Below are 15,559 nucleotides of genomic sequence, written 5' to 3'. Positions count from 1 at the left end.
ATGGGAAATTATTAGCCTTCAGTTAAAAACTTCTTCTTTTTTTTTTGCATCTCCTACTTGTGATAAGTTCATAAATAGCATTACTTGAGTTAGCTTTGCTCCGAGATCTCCCTGCAAGCACAGAACATTTGGTGATCTTTTTCTTTCTCCCTCATAGAAAACTGGAAGCTTCCACCTGTTACCTTGAAAATAAAACTAGGTCATCCATTTTCTCATAAAAGCTTAAATGGAACCAGGATTGCTATTTTAAGGCAAAATATTTGTTGCAATAGTTACATCAATAGCAAATAGGTATATTTAGCCCAAAACTCCGAGAGAAATAAAGCACCTGCAAAGAGCTCCCCCAAACCATGCCTCAGAACAGCAATTAGGGTTTAGGAAGATGATCTTTAAGTAATCATATGAACTGCCACCGAGTGACAGGAGCCTGGAGCATTCTTTTTCAGCACTGCCAGGGAATCCTTTGAGTCCTGCTGTCTACTTACCCTCAAACCAATGGGAGATGCACTGGTCCCTTGCTCCCAGTGCACTTGGAAACGCTGTGTCTTCAGATTCAGATTTATGTGACAGGCAGGTTAGGGCAAGAAACTTTGTTCTATTCACTGATGAATACCCAACACCTAGAACAGTGCCTGGCACATGAAGGATGTTCAATGAGTGAATGAATTACCGATGCCATATAGAATACAGAGGCTACAGTCACCAAAGGGAGGTCATTCAAGGTCATAGAAGATCAGTTCAGGAAGGAGGGATTTCCCTGAGCCCTAATATATCATTTCTAGCTTTGCTGGGGTTTTTCCCCCCACCCTGGGTGTCTCTCCTTCTCCATAGAAGACAAAATGGGATTTTTCTTGAGTTTGAGTCTAAAAGTAGAATTGTTTGCTCCTAGGGCATGTACGTAATCACCGTCCTGTGCTGTAATCATTTTACTTGTCTATCTTCCCTAAGGCCAGTGTGTCCAGGAGGCATAGCAGGTGCAAAACAAAACAGACCAAAACAAAGAAAACTTTTGAGGTTCAAGAAATGCTTTAGTATATAGTATCAAGATCCAAAAACTTCATCATCATACCAACACAATTATGTTGTGTTTGAATATTTTTTAGGCGGGAAGGGGCCCACGAAGGTGAAAGTGCCCAGGGCTCAGGAACGTGGTACAGCACACCCCATCACCATTAGTCTGTGAGTTTACTGCATGTGAAAATCGCATTTTTCCATCTTTGTAAATTTACAACCTAGTGAAGTCCTGAGAAACATTTCGTGCTTAATGTATGCCTGAGCAATGACTGAAATTGATATACGTTCCTCATGAAAGTCAGACAGAAAAAAAATATTGGGCCCTGATATGATTTAACTCATGAGAGGAAGCACAGAGGGAAGGGCAGATAAAAGGAGGAATCGATCAGAGAAAGTGGGTTTTTAGGACTAGGCTGGCAATAGCAGGTGAGAATGGCTCAGAGGAGGCCTGGGAAGCGGGAGGCTGAAGCCAGGGGGGTGTGGAGGGGTATCCGGAGGAGCCTCAAGAGCACGTAGGTGCTGAGTCCACATTTGGCAGGTGATGATGTATTTTCCGGCAGACTGACGAATAACGGAATTTGAGTGCTAGAAGTGCTTTTCAGATCCGCTCTAGCCCAACTCCTCATTTTACAGAGAAGTGTGAATCCTAGTACATTACTGGAAAGTCAGGGCCTGATGCTAGTGCCCTTTCCACCGCTCTCCCACCTCTTCCAATGATTACAGTTGTTACTTACAAGGCACGATGGTGAAATGAACAAGAAACACAACGTTCGTGTGTTTATTTTGCCTGCGGGTAAATTCCACTCACTTCAACGTAGCATAATAAGACAGTCATTTTCAGAAATTTTCATACAGCTACAAGATTATTTTCAGGTCACAGAAGGGGATGTTTTCATTTCTTATTTCTCTCAACTCTTCTTCAACTCAGACTTGGGAATCACTAACATTTGCCCAGCCAGCTCCCAAGTAAGAAACTGGTCAGATGATTAAAGGTATAGGTAGCCAAATCTGCCTAAAGTGGAACCAGAACCCGGAAGCTTCTCGGGTTGGCTATCAATAACTCAAAAGGAGAGGGCGAAATTATAAACAAATTAAAGACACTCCCCCACTATTAACAAACAGAGGAGCAATTTGCAGGTCACTGAAAAAGGTGTTCTCACTTTCATACCAGAATCAGTAAGCTGCCTCCACTCTGATTCCAAAAACATCCTGGTTCTACAGGTTCCCCGTGAGGCTTTCCTTCATTCTGGCAAACCGCATCCACATATCGGACCCATTCTTGAGTCATTTGACAAATATACCGAAGAGTTATTCTGCAGGAACCACAGCATAGGACATGGGATGCAAGGATGAATTACATTTGGATCCCGACTTCAAGGAGCTTATTGCCATCTGGCTGAAGGGCCGCCCGGCGGGAGGGAGAAGAGCAAGCAAGATGGTGAAGGATCACTTCACTCCATTCTGCGTCTAGGACGTGATTTTAGGAGTGAACACTTGCCATGCAATCAATTCCCCCCGTGTGAGCTGAGCCAGAACTGAGGAAGCTGAAATGGAAGGGAATTAGGGCAGGGAGAGGTGGAGGGAGGGTGGAGGACATTGCAGTCTGAGACATTCTCAAGGACATTCCAGTTCAGTACAGCCTATGAAAGGAAGGAACACAACTTGATTCTTCAAAATCTGAAATAAGCTTCATTGTGCAATTTCCCAAATAAGAGAGCTGTCTGATCGGTGCATTTAGCATTCTCACAGAATGAACCTATATGTGGGTTGTACCACCCTGTAGGAAGGAGGAGGCTTCCGTTTTCCATATGAAGATTGTTACCACCAGGTATCTTGACGTAGGGATGGGACATTTGTCATTACTTCTGGTTTGGAAGTTTTAAGGCACTGTTCAAGAAACTAGCTCTTATTCCATGTTGGTAAGAGGCAGACCCATTTCTGTAATTAAGGGCTCAGAGCTTCATAATCCCAGTCCTCCATCAAATTCATCTGTGCAGTATGAACAGGTTAACCTTTCTAAAATGCCAATTTCAGTATGTCATTCCCACAGTCCAAAACTTTTAATGGCTCCCCATGGGCAATAAGAAAAGAAGAAAGTCCTCACTCGGTATTGGAGAGTCAACCCACCATATCCGCCAACCTTGCCCATTGCTCCACCATGCAGACCTGCAGTGGGTTCTTCTCAGGAACCTCACGGCATGCTATGCCCGCTCTCCTCTCCACACCTTGCCTACACCGTTCTCAACCTGGTGGACACCCATCCTTTCTTTCTGCCTATTTTTTCATTTATGTGTTTATGGGATAAATAGTTATGGTGCATATGGTCAGTTCTAGAAACCTTAATAGGTTCTGGAGATCCAGAGATAAGCAAGACAGACAGGGTTCCTACTTCTGGGGCTTTGAACTCCAGCTGTGGCAAGTGCCACGCAGAAGTCGAAGGCATGATGATGACGCGTAACTGTGGTGTGTCACCTTCCAGTGGGTCAGGGAAGGCTTCTCTGAAGGAATGATTTTTAATGGGATATAAAAACTTAAGAGGATGTAGGCATAGAGCATTCTATGAAGAAAGAACCACGTGTGCAAAATCCAAAGGCATGTCCAATCCTAGCCATCACGCAAGTTTCAGCCCAATTTTCAACTTCTCAAGAACCCTTTTCTGACCTCTGGAGTCCATGTTGAAGACTCACTCGCTCTTCTGAACTCACCGACGCTCTAATTTTGTACCACTTTCCTAAGATGTTAGTCACAGTTTGTCTTGTGATGGTGTCACCTTTTATGCTTTTCTTCTCACCTGACTATATCAGGGCAGAGCCATGCTTTAAATGTCTTACTATCCTTACGAGGACCTAGCTTCCAGCAGGAGCTCAAAAAACGTTAATTATATATATATATATGCATACATGCATGCATGCAGCCATGAACGAATGGTCCGGGTGAGTTAAGATCGCACGCATGGCCATTCAGTGAGCCTTGGCAGAGGATATTACAGCAGTACAGAAGATGCTGTATTATTAAAAGTCAAAGAGTCTCGGGCTATTCATCTCATTACACAGATCCTAATCTCCCATCTCCCAAAGAACCATGGAGACAGATGAGCGTTCAGAAAGCCACTATTCATAGTGCTTGTAAGAAGATCCTTCTTCTCTACCTAATGGATGTTAGATTATATAAGTCAAGAAACTCTCAAAATGGAACGAGCTAAATTCCGTTGGATACAATACCTTCCTAGTGAAAAAGAAATCACCTTAACGAGCCTCCAGGCAGAAGAACCCTTTCGTAGGAACCTGCTCAGGGATGTGTGAATAGTAGACACCCCTGACAGCGAACCTTTCCCACCAACCAAAATTTAGAATTAGTACCATATGCCAGTCTGCAGCGACGTCCTGTCACACCCGCCAACATTTTCATCTCAGGGCTTCCTGCCTTCTCCATCTTTATTTCCCAACCTCCTTGCATCCGACCTGCCAAATTTATACCACGTTATATCATTTTCCTCTCAAGGAAATTTCAAAATGGAACATTTGCAATTTCTGCTGGATGCCGCAGAAACCATCTGAGTTTATAGTGCATATTTGTGTTTGGAAGCTGGCTAGAAGGGGGTGCAAACACAACCATAAGGAGGCAGCCTACCTAGAGAAGGCACAGGAAATCTGAACTATCTATACCTCAGCCTCTAGTCTCTGAGTTTTCCCATCCTCTCAATTTTCTTTCTTTTTTTTTGAAACTTAAAACAATTTTTATTTTAATTCCAGTAGTTAACATACCATGTTATATTAGTTTCAGGTGTGCAATATAGTGATTCAACACCTCTGTACAACACCTGGTGCTCATCATGACAAGTGCATTCCTCAACCCCCATCACCCATTTCACCCATCGCCCCCCTCCCCCCCGACCTCCCTTCTGGTAACCATCGGTTTGTTGTCTATAGTTATCAGTCTGTTTCTTGGCTTCTCTCCCTCTCTCTTTTTCCCTTTGCTTGTTTGTTTTGTTTCTTAAACTCCATATATGAGTGAAATCATATGGTATTTGTCTTTCTCTGGCTGACTTATTTCTCTTAGCATTGTGCTCTCTAGCTCCATCCACGTCATTGTAAATGACAAGATTTCATTCTTTATATCTGGGTAATATTCCATCGTGTGTGTGTGTGTGTGTGTGTATGTATCCATTCATCAGTTGTTGAGCACTTGGGCTGCTTCCATATTTAGGCTGTTGTAAATCAGGCTTCTATAAACATAGGGATGCATGTATCCCTCAGAATTCGTGTTTTTGGGTAAATACCCAGTAGCGGTATAGCTGAATCATAGAGTAGTTCTATTTTTAATTTTTTGAGGAACCTCCACCCTGTTTTCCAGAGTGGCTTCACCAGTTTGCATTCCTACCAACAGAGCAAGAGGGTTCCTGTTTCTCCACATCCTCACCAACACCATTTCTTCTGTTGTTGGTTTTAGCCATTCTGACTGGTGTGAGGTGACACCTCATTATAGTTTTGATTTGCATTTCCCTGATGGTAAGTGAGCCTCTTTCCCTGTGGCTGCTGGCCTTCTGTATGTCTGTTTTTGGAGAAATGTCTGTTCATGTCTTCTGCCCAGTTTTACACTCTTTATCAGATATGTCCTTTGCAAATATCCTCTCCCATTCAATGAGTTGCCTTTTAGTTTTACTGTTTCCTTCACTGTGCAGAAGCTTTTTTTATTTTCATGTAGTCCCAGTAGTTTCCTTTTGCTTTCATTTCCCTTGCCTCAGGGTACCGATCTAGAAAAAAGTTACTAGGGCTGATATCAAAGAAGTTACCGCCTGTGTTGTCTTCAAAGATTTTTATGGTTTCAAGTATCATATTTAGGTTTTTAATTCATCTTGAAGTTATTTTTGTGTATGGTGCAAGAAAGCGGTCCAGTTTCATTCTTTCGCATGTTGCTGTCCAGTTTTCCCAACACAATGTGTTGAAGAGACTGGGTTTTTTTTCCCCCCATTGGTTATTCTTCCCTGCTTTGGCCAAGATTAGTTGATGATTTGTGTGTGTATTTCTGGATTTTCTATTCTATTCTACAGATCTATGTGTCTATTTTTATGCCAGTACCATACTGTTTTGATCACTCCAGCTTTATAACATAACCTGAAGTCTGGAATTGTGATGCCTCCAGCTTTGCTTTGCTTTTTCAGGATCGCTTTGGCTATTTAGGGGCTTTTGTGGTTCCATACAAATTTTAGGATTATTTGTTCTAGTTCTGTAAAAAATGCTGTTGGTATTTTGATAGGGATTGTACTAAATATGTAGATTGTTTTGGCTACGATAGACATTTTAACAATATCTGTCCTTCCACCATTCTCTGGATTTTAAATAAAAGTTCCAAAATGGGGAGCATTTTGCTCAACCTAAGTAGAAATGCAGTCTTTGCTGTAGGGGCCAAACCAGAAGGTATCTCACTAGGCCTGGCATGAAGAACAATCCCGGGATAAATTGGAGCTCAGTTCAGTTCACAAAATATCTTTTGAACACCTACCAAGTTGTATACTCTGTGCTGGGCACTGGATATACAAAGATAAATAAAACGTCGTCTTTGATTTAAAGGAGTTTGTGATCTAGTGACAGATTTAGACACTTAACAAATGATCACTGCACAGTATAGTAAGCACAGTGAGAGGGAGGGGATGAGAAATTGGAAGCCTTTATCCACATCAGGGCAGCATAGGAAGGTAGGGTGGCCTAGAGGGTTAAAATGATTCTGAAATGGACACGCCAGTGTTATAAAGATAGAACATGTTGTTACATAGCAACATAAAATGTTCCACATAAAAAGAGGTCACTGTGTTTCTGGAAAATAGTTACTTAGTTCCTGGGCTCCTGGATCAAATGAGGATTCTATGGCACAAAAGAAGCCAAAGAAATGGGAGATTTAATTATTTTAATCACTGAAAATGGGCAATGCACACAGCTCTTTGCTCAGATCCTAAAATTTGACGACAACTTTTGTAAATTGTTTCGGGCAGCATTTATCAATGTCAATACCATTGACATGTTAGACTGGATAATTTTTGGTTGTTGTGGGGTCTATCTTCTATATTATAGGATGCTCAGCCTCTACTCACTAATGCCTGTAGCATTCTCCCTCCAGCCCCCAAACTGGGACAAATCAGAATGTGTCAAATCACCAAATGTCCATTAAGAAACAAAAATCGCCCCCTATTAAGAACCATTAGTTTAGGGCTCAGTCAGCTAAGTGTCCAAGTTCAACTCAGGTCACGATCTCACAGTTTGTGGGTTTGAGCCCCGCATCAGGCTCCTTACTGACAGTGCAGGGCCTGCTTAGGATTCTCTCTCTCTCTCTCTCCCCCACCCCCGCCTTTCTGCCCCTCCCCAACTTGTATGTACGCTCTAACTCAAAAATTAATAAATAAAACTTCAAAAAAGAACCATTAGTTTAGGATGTTTAGTAGAAATAAACACAATCATGTCTATTTTTTTCTAGATAATCAGTTCCTATCTAAGGCTCTATGTAATAGTCCAAACGCAGGGACTTGTCATCAGCATTGCTATTAAGCCTTTTCTTAGCCAATTTCTGCTTGAGATCTAGTAATGGCTGTGACAGAAACTTCTAATTTCTCTAATAATTCCTTCTTCTTTTTCTTACTTATTTTGGAACAATAGCCCAAATTTCTAGCTGGGTATCCAGAATAAGACATATTCTGGTCTTGCCAATGAGCTATAAGCAGAATTCGTGTGCACTATTTGCAGAAACGTCCTTCAAGGGAGGACGGGTGCCTTTGTTCTATGTCTCCTTTCTGCTGCTTGACGTGAATGTAATTGCTGGAGCTCCAGCAGCCATATTTGATTATGAAGTGACCTTGGGAATTGAACTCACGCACGATGGAGTAATCGATGGAAAAGCTTATACTGTGGCGGGGCCTTGCCACCTCTGAACTGCCACCTCCACACTAGTACATGAGATACTGGGGTTTTCCTACTGTTATCATAAGTCTCTGTCACTTTCAGCTGAGCCCGATGTTAACCAATACAATAGCCTAAAGTAGACATTTATTATATTTCCGAAAGTCTCTGAGCCATTCTTTTCCTCCTATTAGGAAGCTTTGTCAGCTGTTCTAAGACTTTTACCGAAAACCCTGTCTTCCATATTTTCCTCTCCTGCAGTGTGCAATACAGGAGGCTGGTTATTTCCATAATAACCTCCCACAGCCCGGCTCGCTCCCACTGTAGTGGGTCAGTTACACTAGACATTCTGTTGCTACCTAGTTACTAAAAGTTGATATCTCCCTACACCCATCAGACACACAAAAATGAAATGATAATGCATATTAGTGGCAGAGTGGCAACCAAAAAAGTATGCTTTCATAGATTATTGGTAGAAATGTGACATGTCACAACCAATTTTTTAAGTAGGCTCCACGTCCAATGTGGGACTTGAACTCATGACCTTGAGATCAAGGGTCAGATGTTCTATCAACTGAGCCACCCAGGCACCCCTTAAAACTCAGTTTAATAATAGCTAGTGCATTTAAAGATACATATACCTTTTAACCTAATTATCTAAGAAGTAAAATCAATATTAATTAAGAATATATGTGGCAGGATATTTATTGCATTTCTTCCCACAGTGGCAAAAATGAACGGAAAGAGGGGCGCCTGGGTGGCTCAGTCGGTTAAGCATCCGACTTCGGCTCAGGTCATGATCTCGCGGTCCGTGGGTTCGAGCCCCGCATTGGGCTCTGTGCTGACCTGGAGCCTGTTTCAGATTCTATGTCTCCCTCTTTCTCTGACCCTCCCCTGTTCATGCTCTCTCTCTCTCTCTCTCTCTCTGTCTCAAAAATAAATAAATGTTAAAAAAAATTTAAAAATGAATGGAAAGAAAGGAAAGATCTCTCATAAGATAAGTGACTGAATACATTTGAGAACCAACGACACATAGTCGGTATTTAACACCTTGGGGCAGAATGAAACTGCCCAGAACATGGGTGGGGAAGGAAAGAAAAGAAGAGATGTGAGGACTGAATCCTGGAGTGCTGCAGCATTAAGAGGTCAGGATCCAGCCAGAAAGAGAGAGAGAGAGAAGTAGTGGCCAGTGAGGTTGATGGAGAACAAGGGGAGTAGCTCCCCAACAGCCCAGGGAAGAATGTTTCAAGAAGGGTGGAGTGATCAATGGTTCCAAATGCTGCCAAAGGGCTAAGTCAGGTGAGGACCAAGAAGGAACCATTTAATGTGACAACGTGGAGATCACTGGAGACAGAAGCAGTATCTGTGGATTGGTGGGGACAACAGCCTAACTGGCGGGGGTTCAAGAGAGAATGAAAGGTGAAGAAATGGAGACGGTGAGCATACATAGCTCTGGGTTTTTACTAAAAAGAAGAAGGAAATAGGTCAGTGGATTCATGGAAGGTGTTTTGCTTTTAGGTGCAAGGCATTGCAACATGTTCTAAAAGAAATGAATACGCATAGAGTGGAAAAAGATGACTCAGTAGAGAGGAGGCATTTGCAGGGTCAAAGTCACTGACTAGGTAGCCTCACAGAGAGGTGAGCCTCAGAACAGGAGAGTGCACCCACTATGACCTGAGGGAAGGCAAAATACATGGGCACCAATGCAGGTATGGGGGCACAATTTGGTGGTGCCATGTGAGGAAGTTCTCCTTGATTACTTTGGCCAACATCCAGCTCAGACCAGAACTGCTCAGCATAAGTCAACAATGTCCAGACTCATGAGCTACATATATGCTTGTTGTGTTAAGCCACTAAGTTCTGGATAATTTGTTGCGTAACATTACAGTGGTGCGACATTGTCTCATATCCAGTACATACAGAGCTGCTTTATTTTTTAAAATGGTTACATACAGCATCCAGTCATACGCGCCTTATTTTAGTTATTTTACTATTTCCCTGCTACTGTTTAATTTCACTGTTACTGTAAGCAATGATGCAAGGAATATCTTCCTACATAGATCTTTGCACACACATGGATCTATCTATACAATGAATTCCTAAATGTGGGATTTCTGGATCAAACTGTATATGCAAGGATAACTCTAATAGATATTGGCAAAATACGCTCTATAGAGGATATTCATTTACATGCTTGCCAGTAATTTGAGTTTCCATACATCCTGCTGGTATCAGGTGTTTTGTCTTTGGTTTTTGTTTTGCCAATATGATAAGGTTAAAAAAAGTAAATTCCTGGGGGCGCCTGGGGGGCTCAGTCGGTTAAGCGTCCGACTTCAGCTCAGGTCATGATCTCATGGTTTGTGGGTTGGAGCCCCACATCGGGCTCTGTGCTGACAGCTCAGAGCCTGGAGCCAACTCCAGATTCTGTGTCTCCCTCTCTGCCCCTCCCCTGCTCATGCTCTGTCTCTGTCTCAAAAATAAATAAAAACATTATTTTTTTTTAAAAAAAAGTAAATTCCTATGGGTGCCATTTTCATCCCTCTGCTAATGTGTTCTAGAACGAACCCACCCCCCATTCTACTTGTTCCCACTTACTGTGACCATCACCTATTTCCTGATCATCAGCCCTGCCTTGAGAGACACAGACACCTCCTACATCACACCATTTTCTGGTGGTTCTATTTTGTCAGTGCTCTCCTTTTGTTGACAGATTATCCCACTAAATTTCAGGAAGTCATGACTAATCTAACACGAGAAAAATAGAGAAAACATTCCACATATTTACAGAGAAGTGAGTTATGTTCAAGATTGTTATAAATGGCAACATTGAAGGAGGGTTAGAAACAACTGCAAGGGAATAGGGAAATTAAAAAAAAGAGAGAGAGATGATGAAAGGACAGAGTTTGCTGAAGTCCCTTTGACTGCTACCATATTTCCTGACTTTGACCTCTCAAGGGATTTATCTGTTAGCTGCAATTTACTTTAAATATTGCGTGGTCAGTACAGTAAGTTTGTGAATGATAGTTTTTACCTTAGAGTTGGTCAGCTGTCCCAAGAGGGTGACAATTCTCACAGGTCTAAAGAGAAGTCACCCAAATAAAAAGTCATACCAAAAATAAATAAATAAATAAATAGATAGATAAATAAATAAATAAATAAAAAGTTATACCAGTTATTCACACACACACACACACAGAATGAACATATATGAATATATATATATATATATATATATATACTATATATATACACAAATACCAGATAGATAGATAGATATATGTACAATTGTGGAATACTAGGATAATGGGGGACATACTAATGAATATACAAGGGGCTGCAGGTGCATATAGTGGGAGATACAATTCTCAGAGGTAGAATTTGGACCATTTTATCCCAATCCCCATATTACCATATCAAACATATCAAACATATATTAGGAATCTTTATATAATTATTCGATGTGCTGTACAACTTTAGGTAGTGAGACAAGAGGGAAAAAACTTCATTTATGAATAAGTGTAAGCAATTTGACCTTAACCCAAGGCTAAATTGTCCTGTTGGAAGCATTTCTAATTTTGCCATAGATTCTCAGCTTTATCGCTTTGCACTCAAAGGGCAATTAGCTTAGATAGTGGCTTTGATTTTTGAAGTATTTTTCTTTTGTACATCTAACCAGATTGCATTTGGAATAATAACCCTCTCTGAAGTCAATAGGTCTTTGGAAAAGAGAGTGTGGATGACTGGAGAGAATCGAGATAGATCCCACCAAGACAAAGTAGTGGAGCCTAATGCAGCCTTTTATCTTCTCCATTAAATGGTCATGCAAATAAGCGGCTCAAGTGAGTCAGCCTTCTTGAAACTGATATGATTTCCTGGATGGATCAAGAAAGCATAATGTCTTTAAGCTCTGAGTTGAAACCCTTAAATAAAGCACTAACCTGAAAAGATGTATTTAAATTCAGCTGTTCATTGTCTTTTCAATTCTATCGCTATTCCACTTAGCGTATTTTTTTCTCTTTCACACATAATAAGCTTTAGTTATGAGGAAAAGAGACTGGCTGCAGAGACAACCCAGCCATTCAGGATTTCTAAACGGTCTCATCAGATAATCACAAACATTGGTGCCATTGAAGGGGCTCAGTCCATAGTGGGGAGAAAGCATGGTGGCAGGACCCCAGGCTCAGCGGCCGCGCCTGTGCTGAGATCTTGCCACAACCTTTTCCACCAGGTTGCTCAATTATATTTTTTTCCCCCCGAATCGACCAATGATTTGACTGAACTGAGAAAGAAGTGGCTGTTTTGACTTGAAACTCTAGCCCGCTGCTGAAGTTTGTACTTCACAATAGCTAAGTTTAATTCACTGCTAAATTTAGATTCAAACTGAGATACAAAACAGCTACAGATTATGTTCTAAAGCCAGTAAATCATTGTTAACTTATTCTGTGGCTTCAACCACAACACCAGCCGTGTAAAAATCGTGTAAATACCTCTCTTACCTCTCTCTGAAAACTCCAAGCAGCCAGTGATACTTTGTTTCTTTTTCTTTTTTTCTTTCACTCTGTTATTTGTTTGTTTCTTTGGAGGATGTATTAACCCAGGACTGGTTGGTTCTGGCCCATTTATTTTTATTCATAATTAGCAGGTTTCCAAGAGCACTATCTCCCTGCACCATGCGGGGTCTTCTGTACCTAAGGGATCCTTCTTCTTAGCCTTCCCAGTCTTGCCTCCACACCTGCCAAGGGTCTTTAACAACACTGGGCCCATGGAAAGAGGCAGGTGTGTATTCACCTGGGGGGGTGGCGTGAGCTCATCCCAGCTTCCCATAATGTTTTATGCCTCCTCTGCCACCCAGGCAACCTATCCTTGCATCTACCACAAAAGAATCAGAGACCCCAAAGTTGCCCTATTCAGGAGAAGGTTGGCAAAGAGATGTCGTTGGTCATGCCAATTTCGAGAGCTTCACCGATGACCGTGGTCTGGCTGGCTATGTCCAGGCTTAGCGGAAAGAGCGCAGTGGTTGACAAGCCATGTCTCACACGTGTGAGGAGCCCACCAGGTATCTGGTCTCCCTCCCAATTGGAAGGCATTCTTCACACTCTACGTGCTGGTGGAGCAGGTGCAGCCGGAAGGAGCAAGAAACAGGCTGTCTTTCTATCTTCCCAGGTTCATTGGCACTCAGTACTCCCACAGCCTCTTTCTTTTCCCACCCTCAGAGGTCAGAGAAGACTTTTCCGAAGGTGACCCAGAAAAGGGACCCTCAGTAAAGCCCTACAACAAGAGGTCTGTAATGAAGTGGCTGAGCGAGAGCCGCAGAAGGGCCAGAGTATAGATTCACGTTTCCTCCTCACTCCCTTTAACGATCCTCATGTTACACTAAACACCTGGGAGATAGAGAGGCTACGGTTTTCCGTGATGAGAAGCAGAAGCGTGATCCCTGCCCCTAGAAGCTGGCTGCCCAGGGGCTCTGTGGTACATACTTGCTTCCAGCCAGCTGCCAACACTGGAAAACCCTACTCCCACCTTGAGCCCATCTCCAGCCTGCTTTACTGACATTGTCCTTTAAGAGAGTATGCCCCTTCCAAATAAGAAGGTTCGAATAAATGAGTTATCTCTGTGTGTTCCTTCAGGTGTTTCTTTTTTTTTTTTTTTTTTTTAAGTTTATATTTGAGAGTGAAATTGAGCAGGAGCAGGGGAGGGGCAGAGAAAGAGGGGGAGAGAGAGAAAACCAAGTAGGCTCCGAGCTGTCAGCGCTGAGCCCAACTCGCGCCTCGAACTCAGGAACCTTGAGATCATGACCTGAGCTGAAACCAAGAGCTGGACGCTTAACCACGGAGCCACCCAGGCACCCTCTTTCTTTTTAACGGCAGTGTTTGCTTATGTTAGATTAGGGCGGGGTCAGGACCGACTTCATTCCTGTCTGTGGGTTCTCACCCTTTCAGTTTAGTTTCCTCAGAAAATGTTTTGATTTATTTTGGTTTTCAGTTTTAGCCCACAGTTCTCATTTTTACTCTCTATTTCTCTCCTCAAGCCCCACCCCTCCACTCGCATGCCTACCCTCTTGCTCTTTCTCTGCTTGAAATCTCCCATAAAAAAAAAAAAAAGCATCTTTAACTCTGTAATGATCTCTGTAATGTATCTCACTCCCCGGTGGAGTGAGATATGGTGGCAAGAGTGTGCATCCAGGGGACCTGGATTCTTTCACATAGGAGCTGTGTGATTAGAGGCAAGTTAACTTCCCTCTAAGAAGAGATGCTTCCTGCCCTATCTTCTTTGCAGAGTTTTTACAAAGATCAAGTAAAGAAATGCCCTCGAATTCTCTTTGTGAAGTCCAAATTGCTGGGTAAACGTTATTTCATCATTGCAATCCTTTTGCAAATCTGGTCACCCTACTGTAAGGTGCCAATTATACTGCAGGAGGATCTGATTGTCCTTTGTGGCAGCTGACCAAAGAATGACAGCTTCTAGGCAATGCCTCTCTCAAATAATTCTCCCTTATCTGGGGTCCCTCTTCATCATTCCCAAGAATGCTGCCTGATTTCCTGACATTAACCACAACACAGACACATTTAGGAGGGAGAAGCTAGTAGGGCACCTTCAGTCAAGGAAACACCATCACCTGCATCAGCGTGCCTCCCACATGACTCAGAGACTTTTATCTTTGCCATCCATAAACTTCTTTAGGTGCAGGTCAGAAATCTCCAGATCCCTCCCAGCCAATGTGTTGACAAAACTGTAGAGGAAGACTGTGCTTCCGATGTTGGGATTTCTGTTTTGACAGCCTTGTATTTGTATCTCAGTGAAAACCCCCTTAATGCTGAATCTGTTTTCCTATTGGTGCTCTACTTTAGTAAAATGATAAATTGCATCTAATCTGTGCTATACTGCGTGGGAGCACTTCCCTAAAAATCTTCTCCATACTTCTATTTTAAGAAACGATTTGCATTGAAAAGTCAATGAATATCAGCATTATGTGTGAGGAGATGGCACCTAACTAAAAGCTCAAATATCGCATAATACAATCAGTTCGTATTTTCAAGATAGCAGTTCATCCACTATAGAAATTTGGTTTCTGAAAATCCTCAGGGTTGAATTTATAGTTGAGAAATAAAATATCATACAGAAAAAAAAAAAAAAAGCCCACCAGGTCTGGTAGAGCTAAGGTGCATTGTAAACCTTAAAATATTCTTACAAATATATTTTAATCAGTTTCAATGAAACAATAAAGGCAGCACATTCCATAAAGACAGAATCAATGAGACGATGAGGTTTTCACCATTTGAAATTTCTGATGGTGTGTAGAGTATTTGTTTTGCCTCTCTCCAAAAGGGATTTGCCGCCATAGGCACAAAGGTACGGCTGAGCAGGAGGAAAGTCAGTGCTCCCATAGACTCGGCCATGAGAGGCAGGAATGGGATAGAAAGCAGGCTGATTGTCTTTTGCCTCTAACCAGGCTGCATGAGACCAGGGAGTAAATACCCAAATGATACCCTGAAGTGCTGAAGGGAAAGCAGGGGAGTATATTCCAAACAGATCAATCAATGTCATGGGCATGCGGGGTGGAGAACCACGGCAAATGATCAAAGCTGAGGCTTAGAGTCCAATAAAGAGCTTAGAAAGGAGAGAAAGAAGCAAGAACGAACAATGGCTCAGAGCAGCAG

The sequence above is a fragment of the Lynx rufus genome, unplaced genomic scaffold (assembly GCF_022079265.1).
Source record: "Lynx rufus isolate CCGP_SWC_20201006 ecotype Redwood Valley unplaced genomic scaffold, mLynRuf1.p SCAF_7, whole genome shotgun sequence".
NCBI lineage: Eukaryota > Metazoa > Chordata > Mammalia > Carnivora > Felidae > Lynx > Lynx rufus.
The sequence above is the reverse complement of the archived record's forward strand: the minus strand, read 5'-3'. Positions refer to the sequence as shown.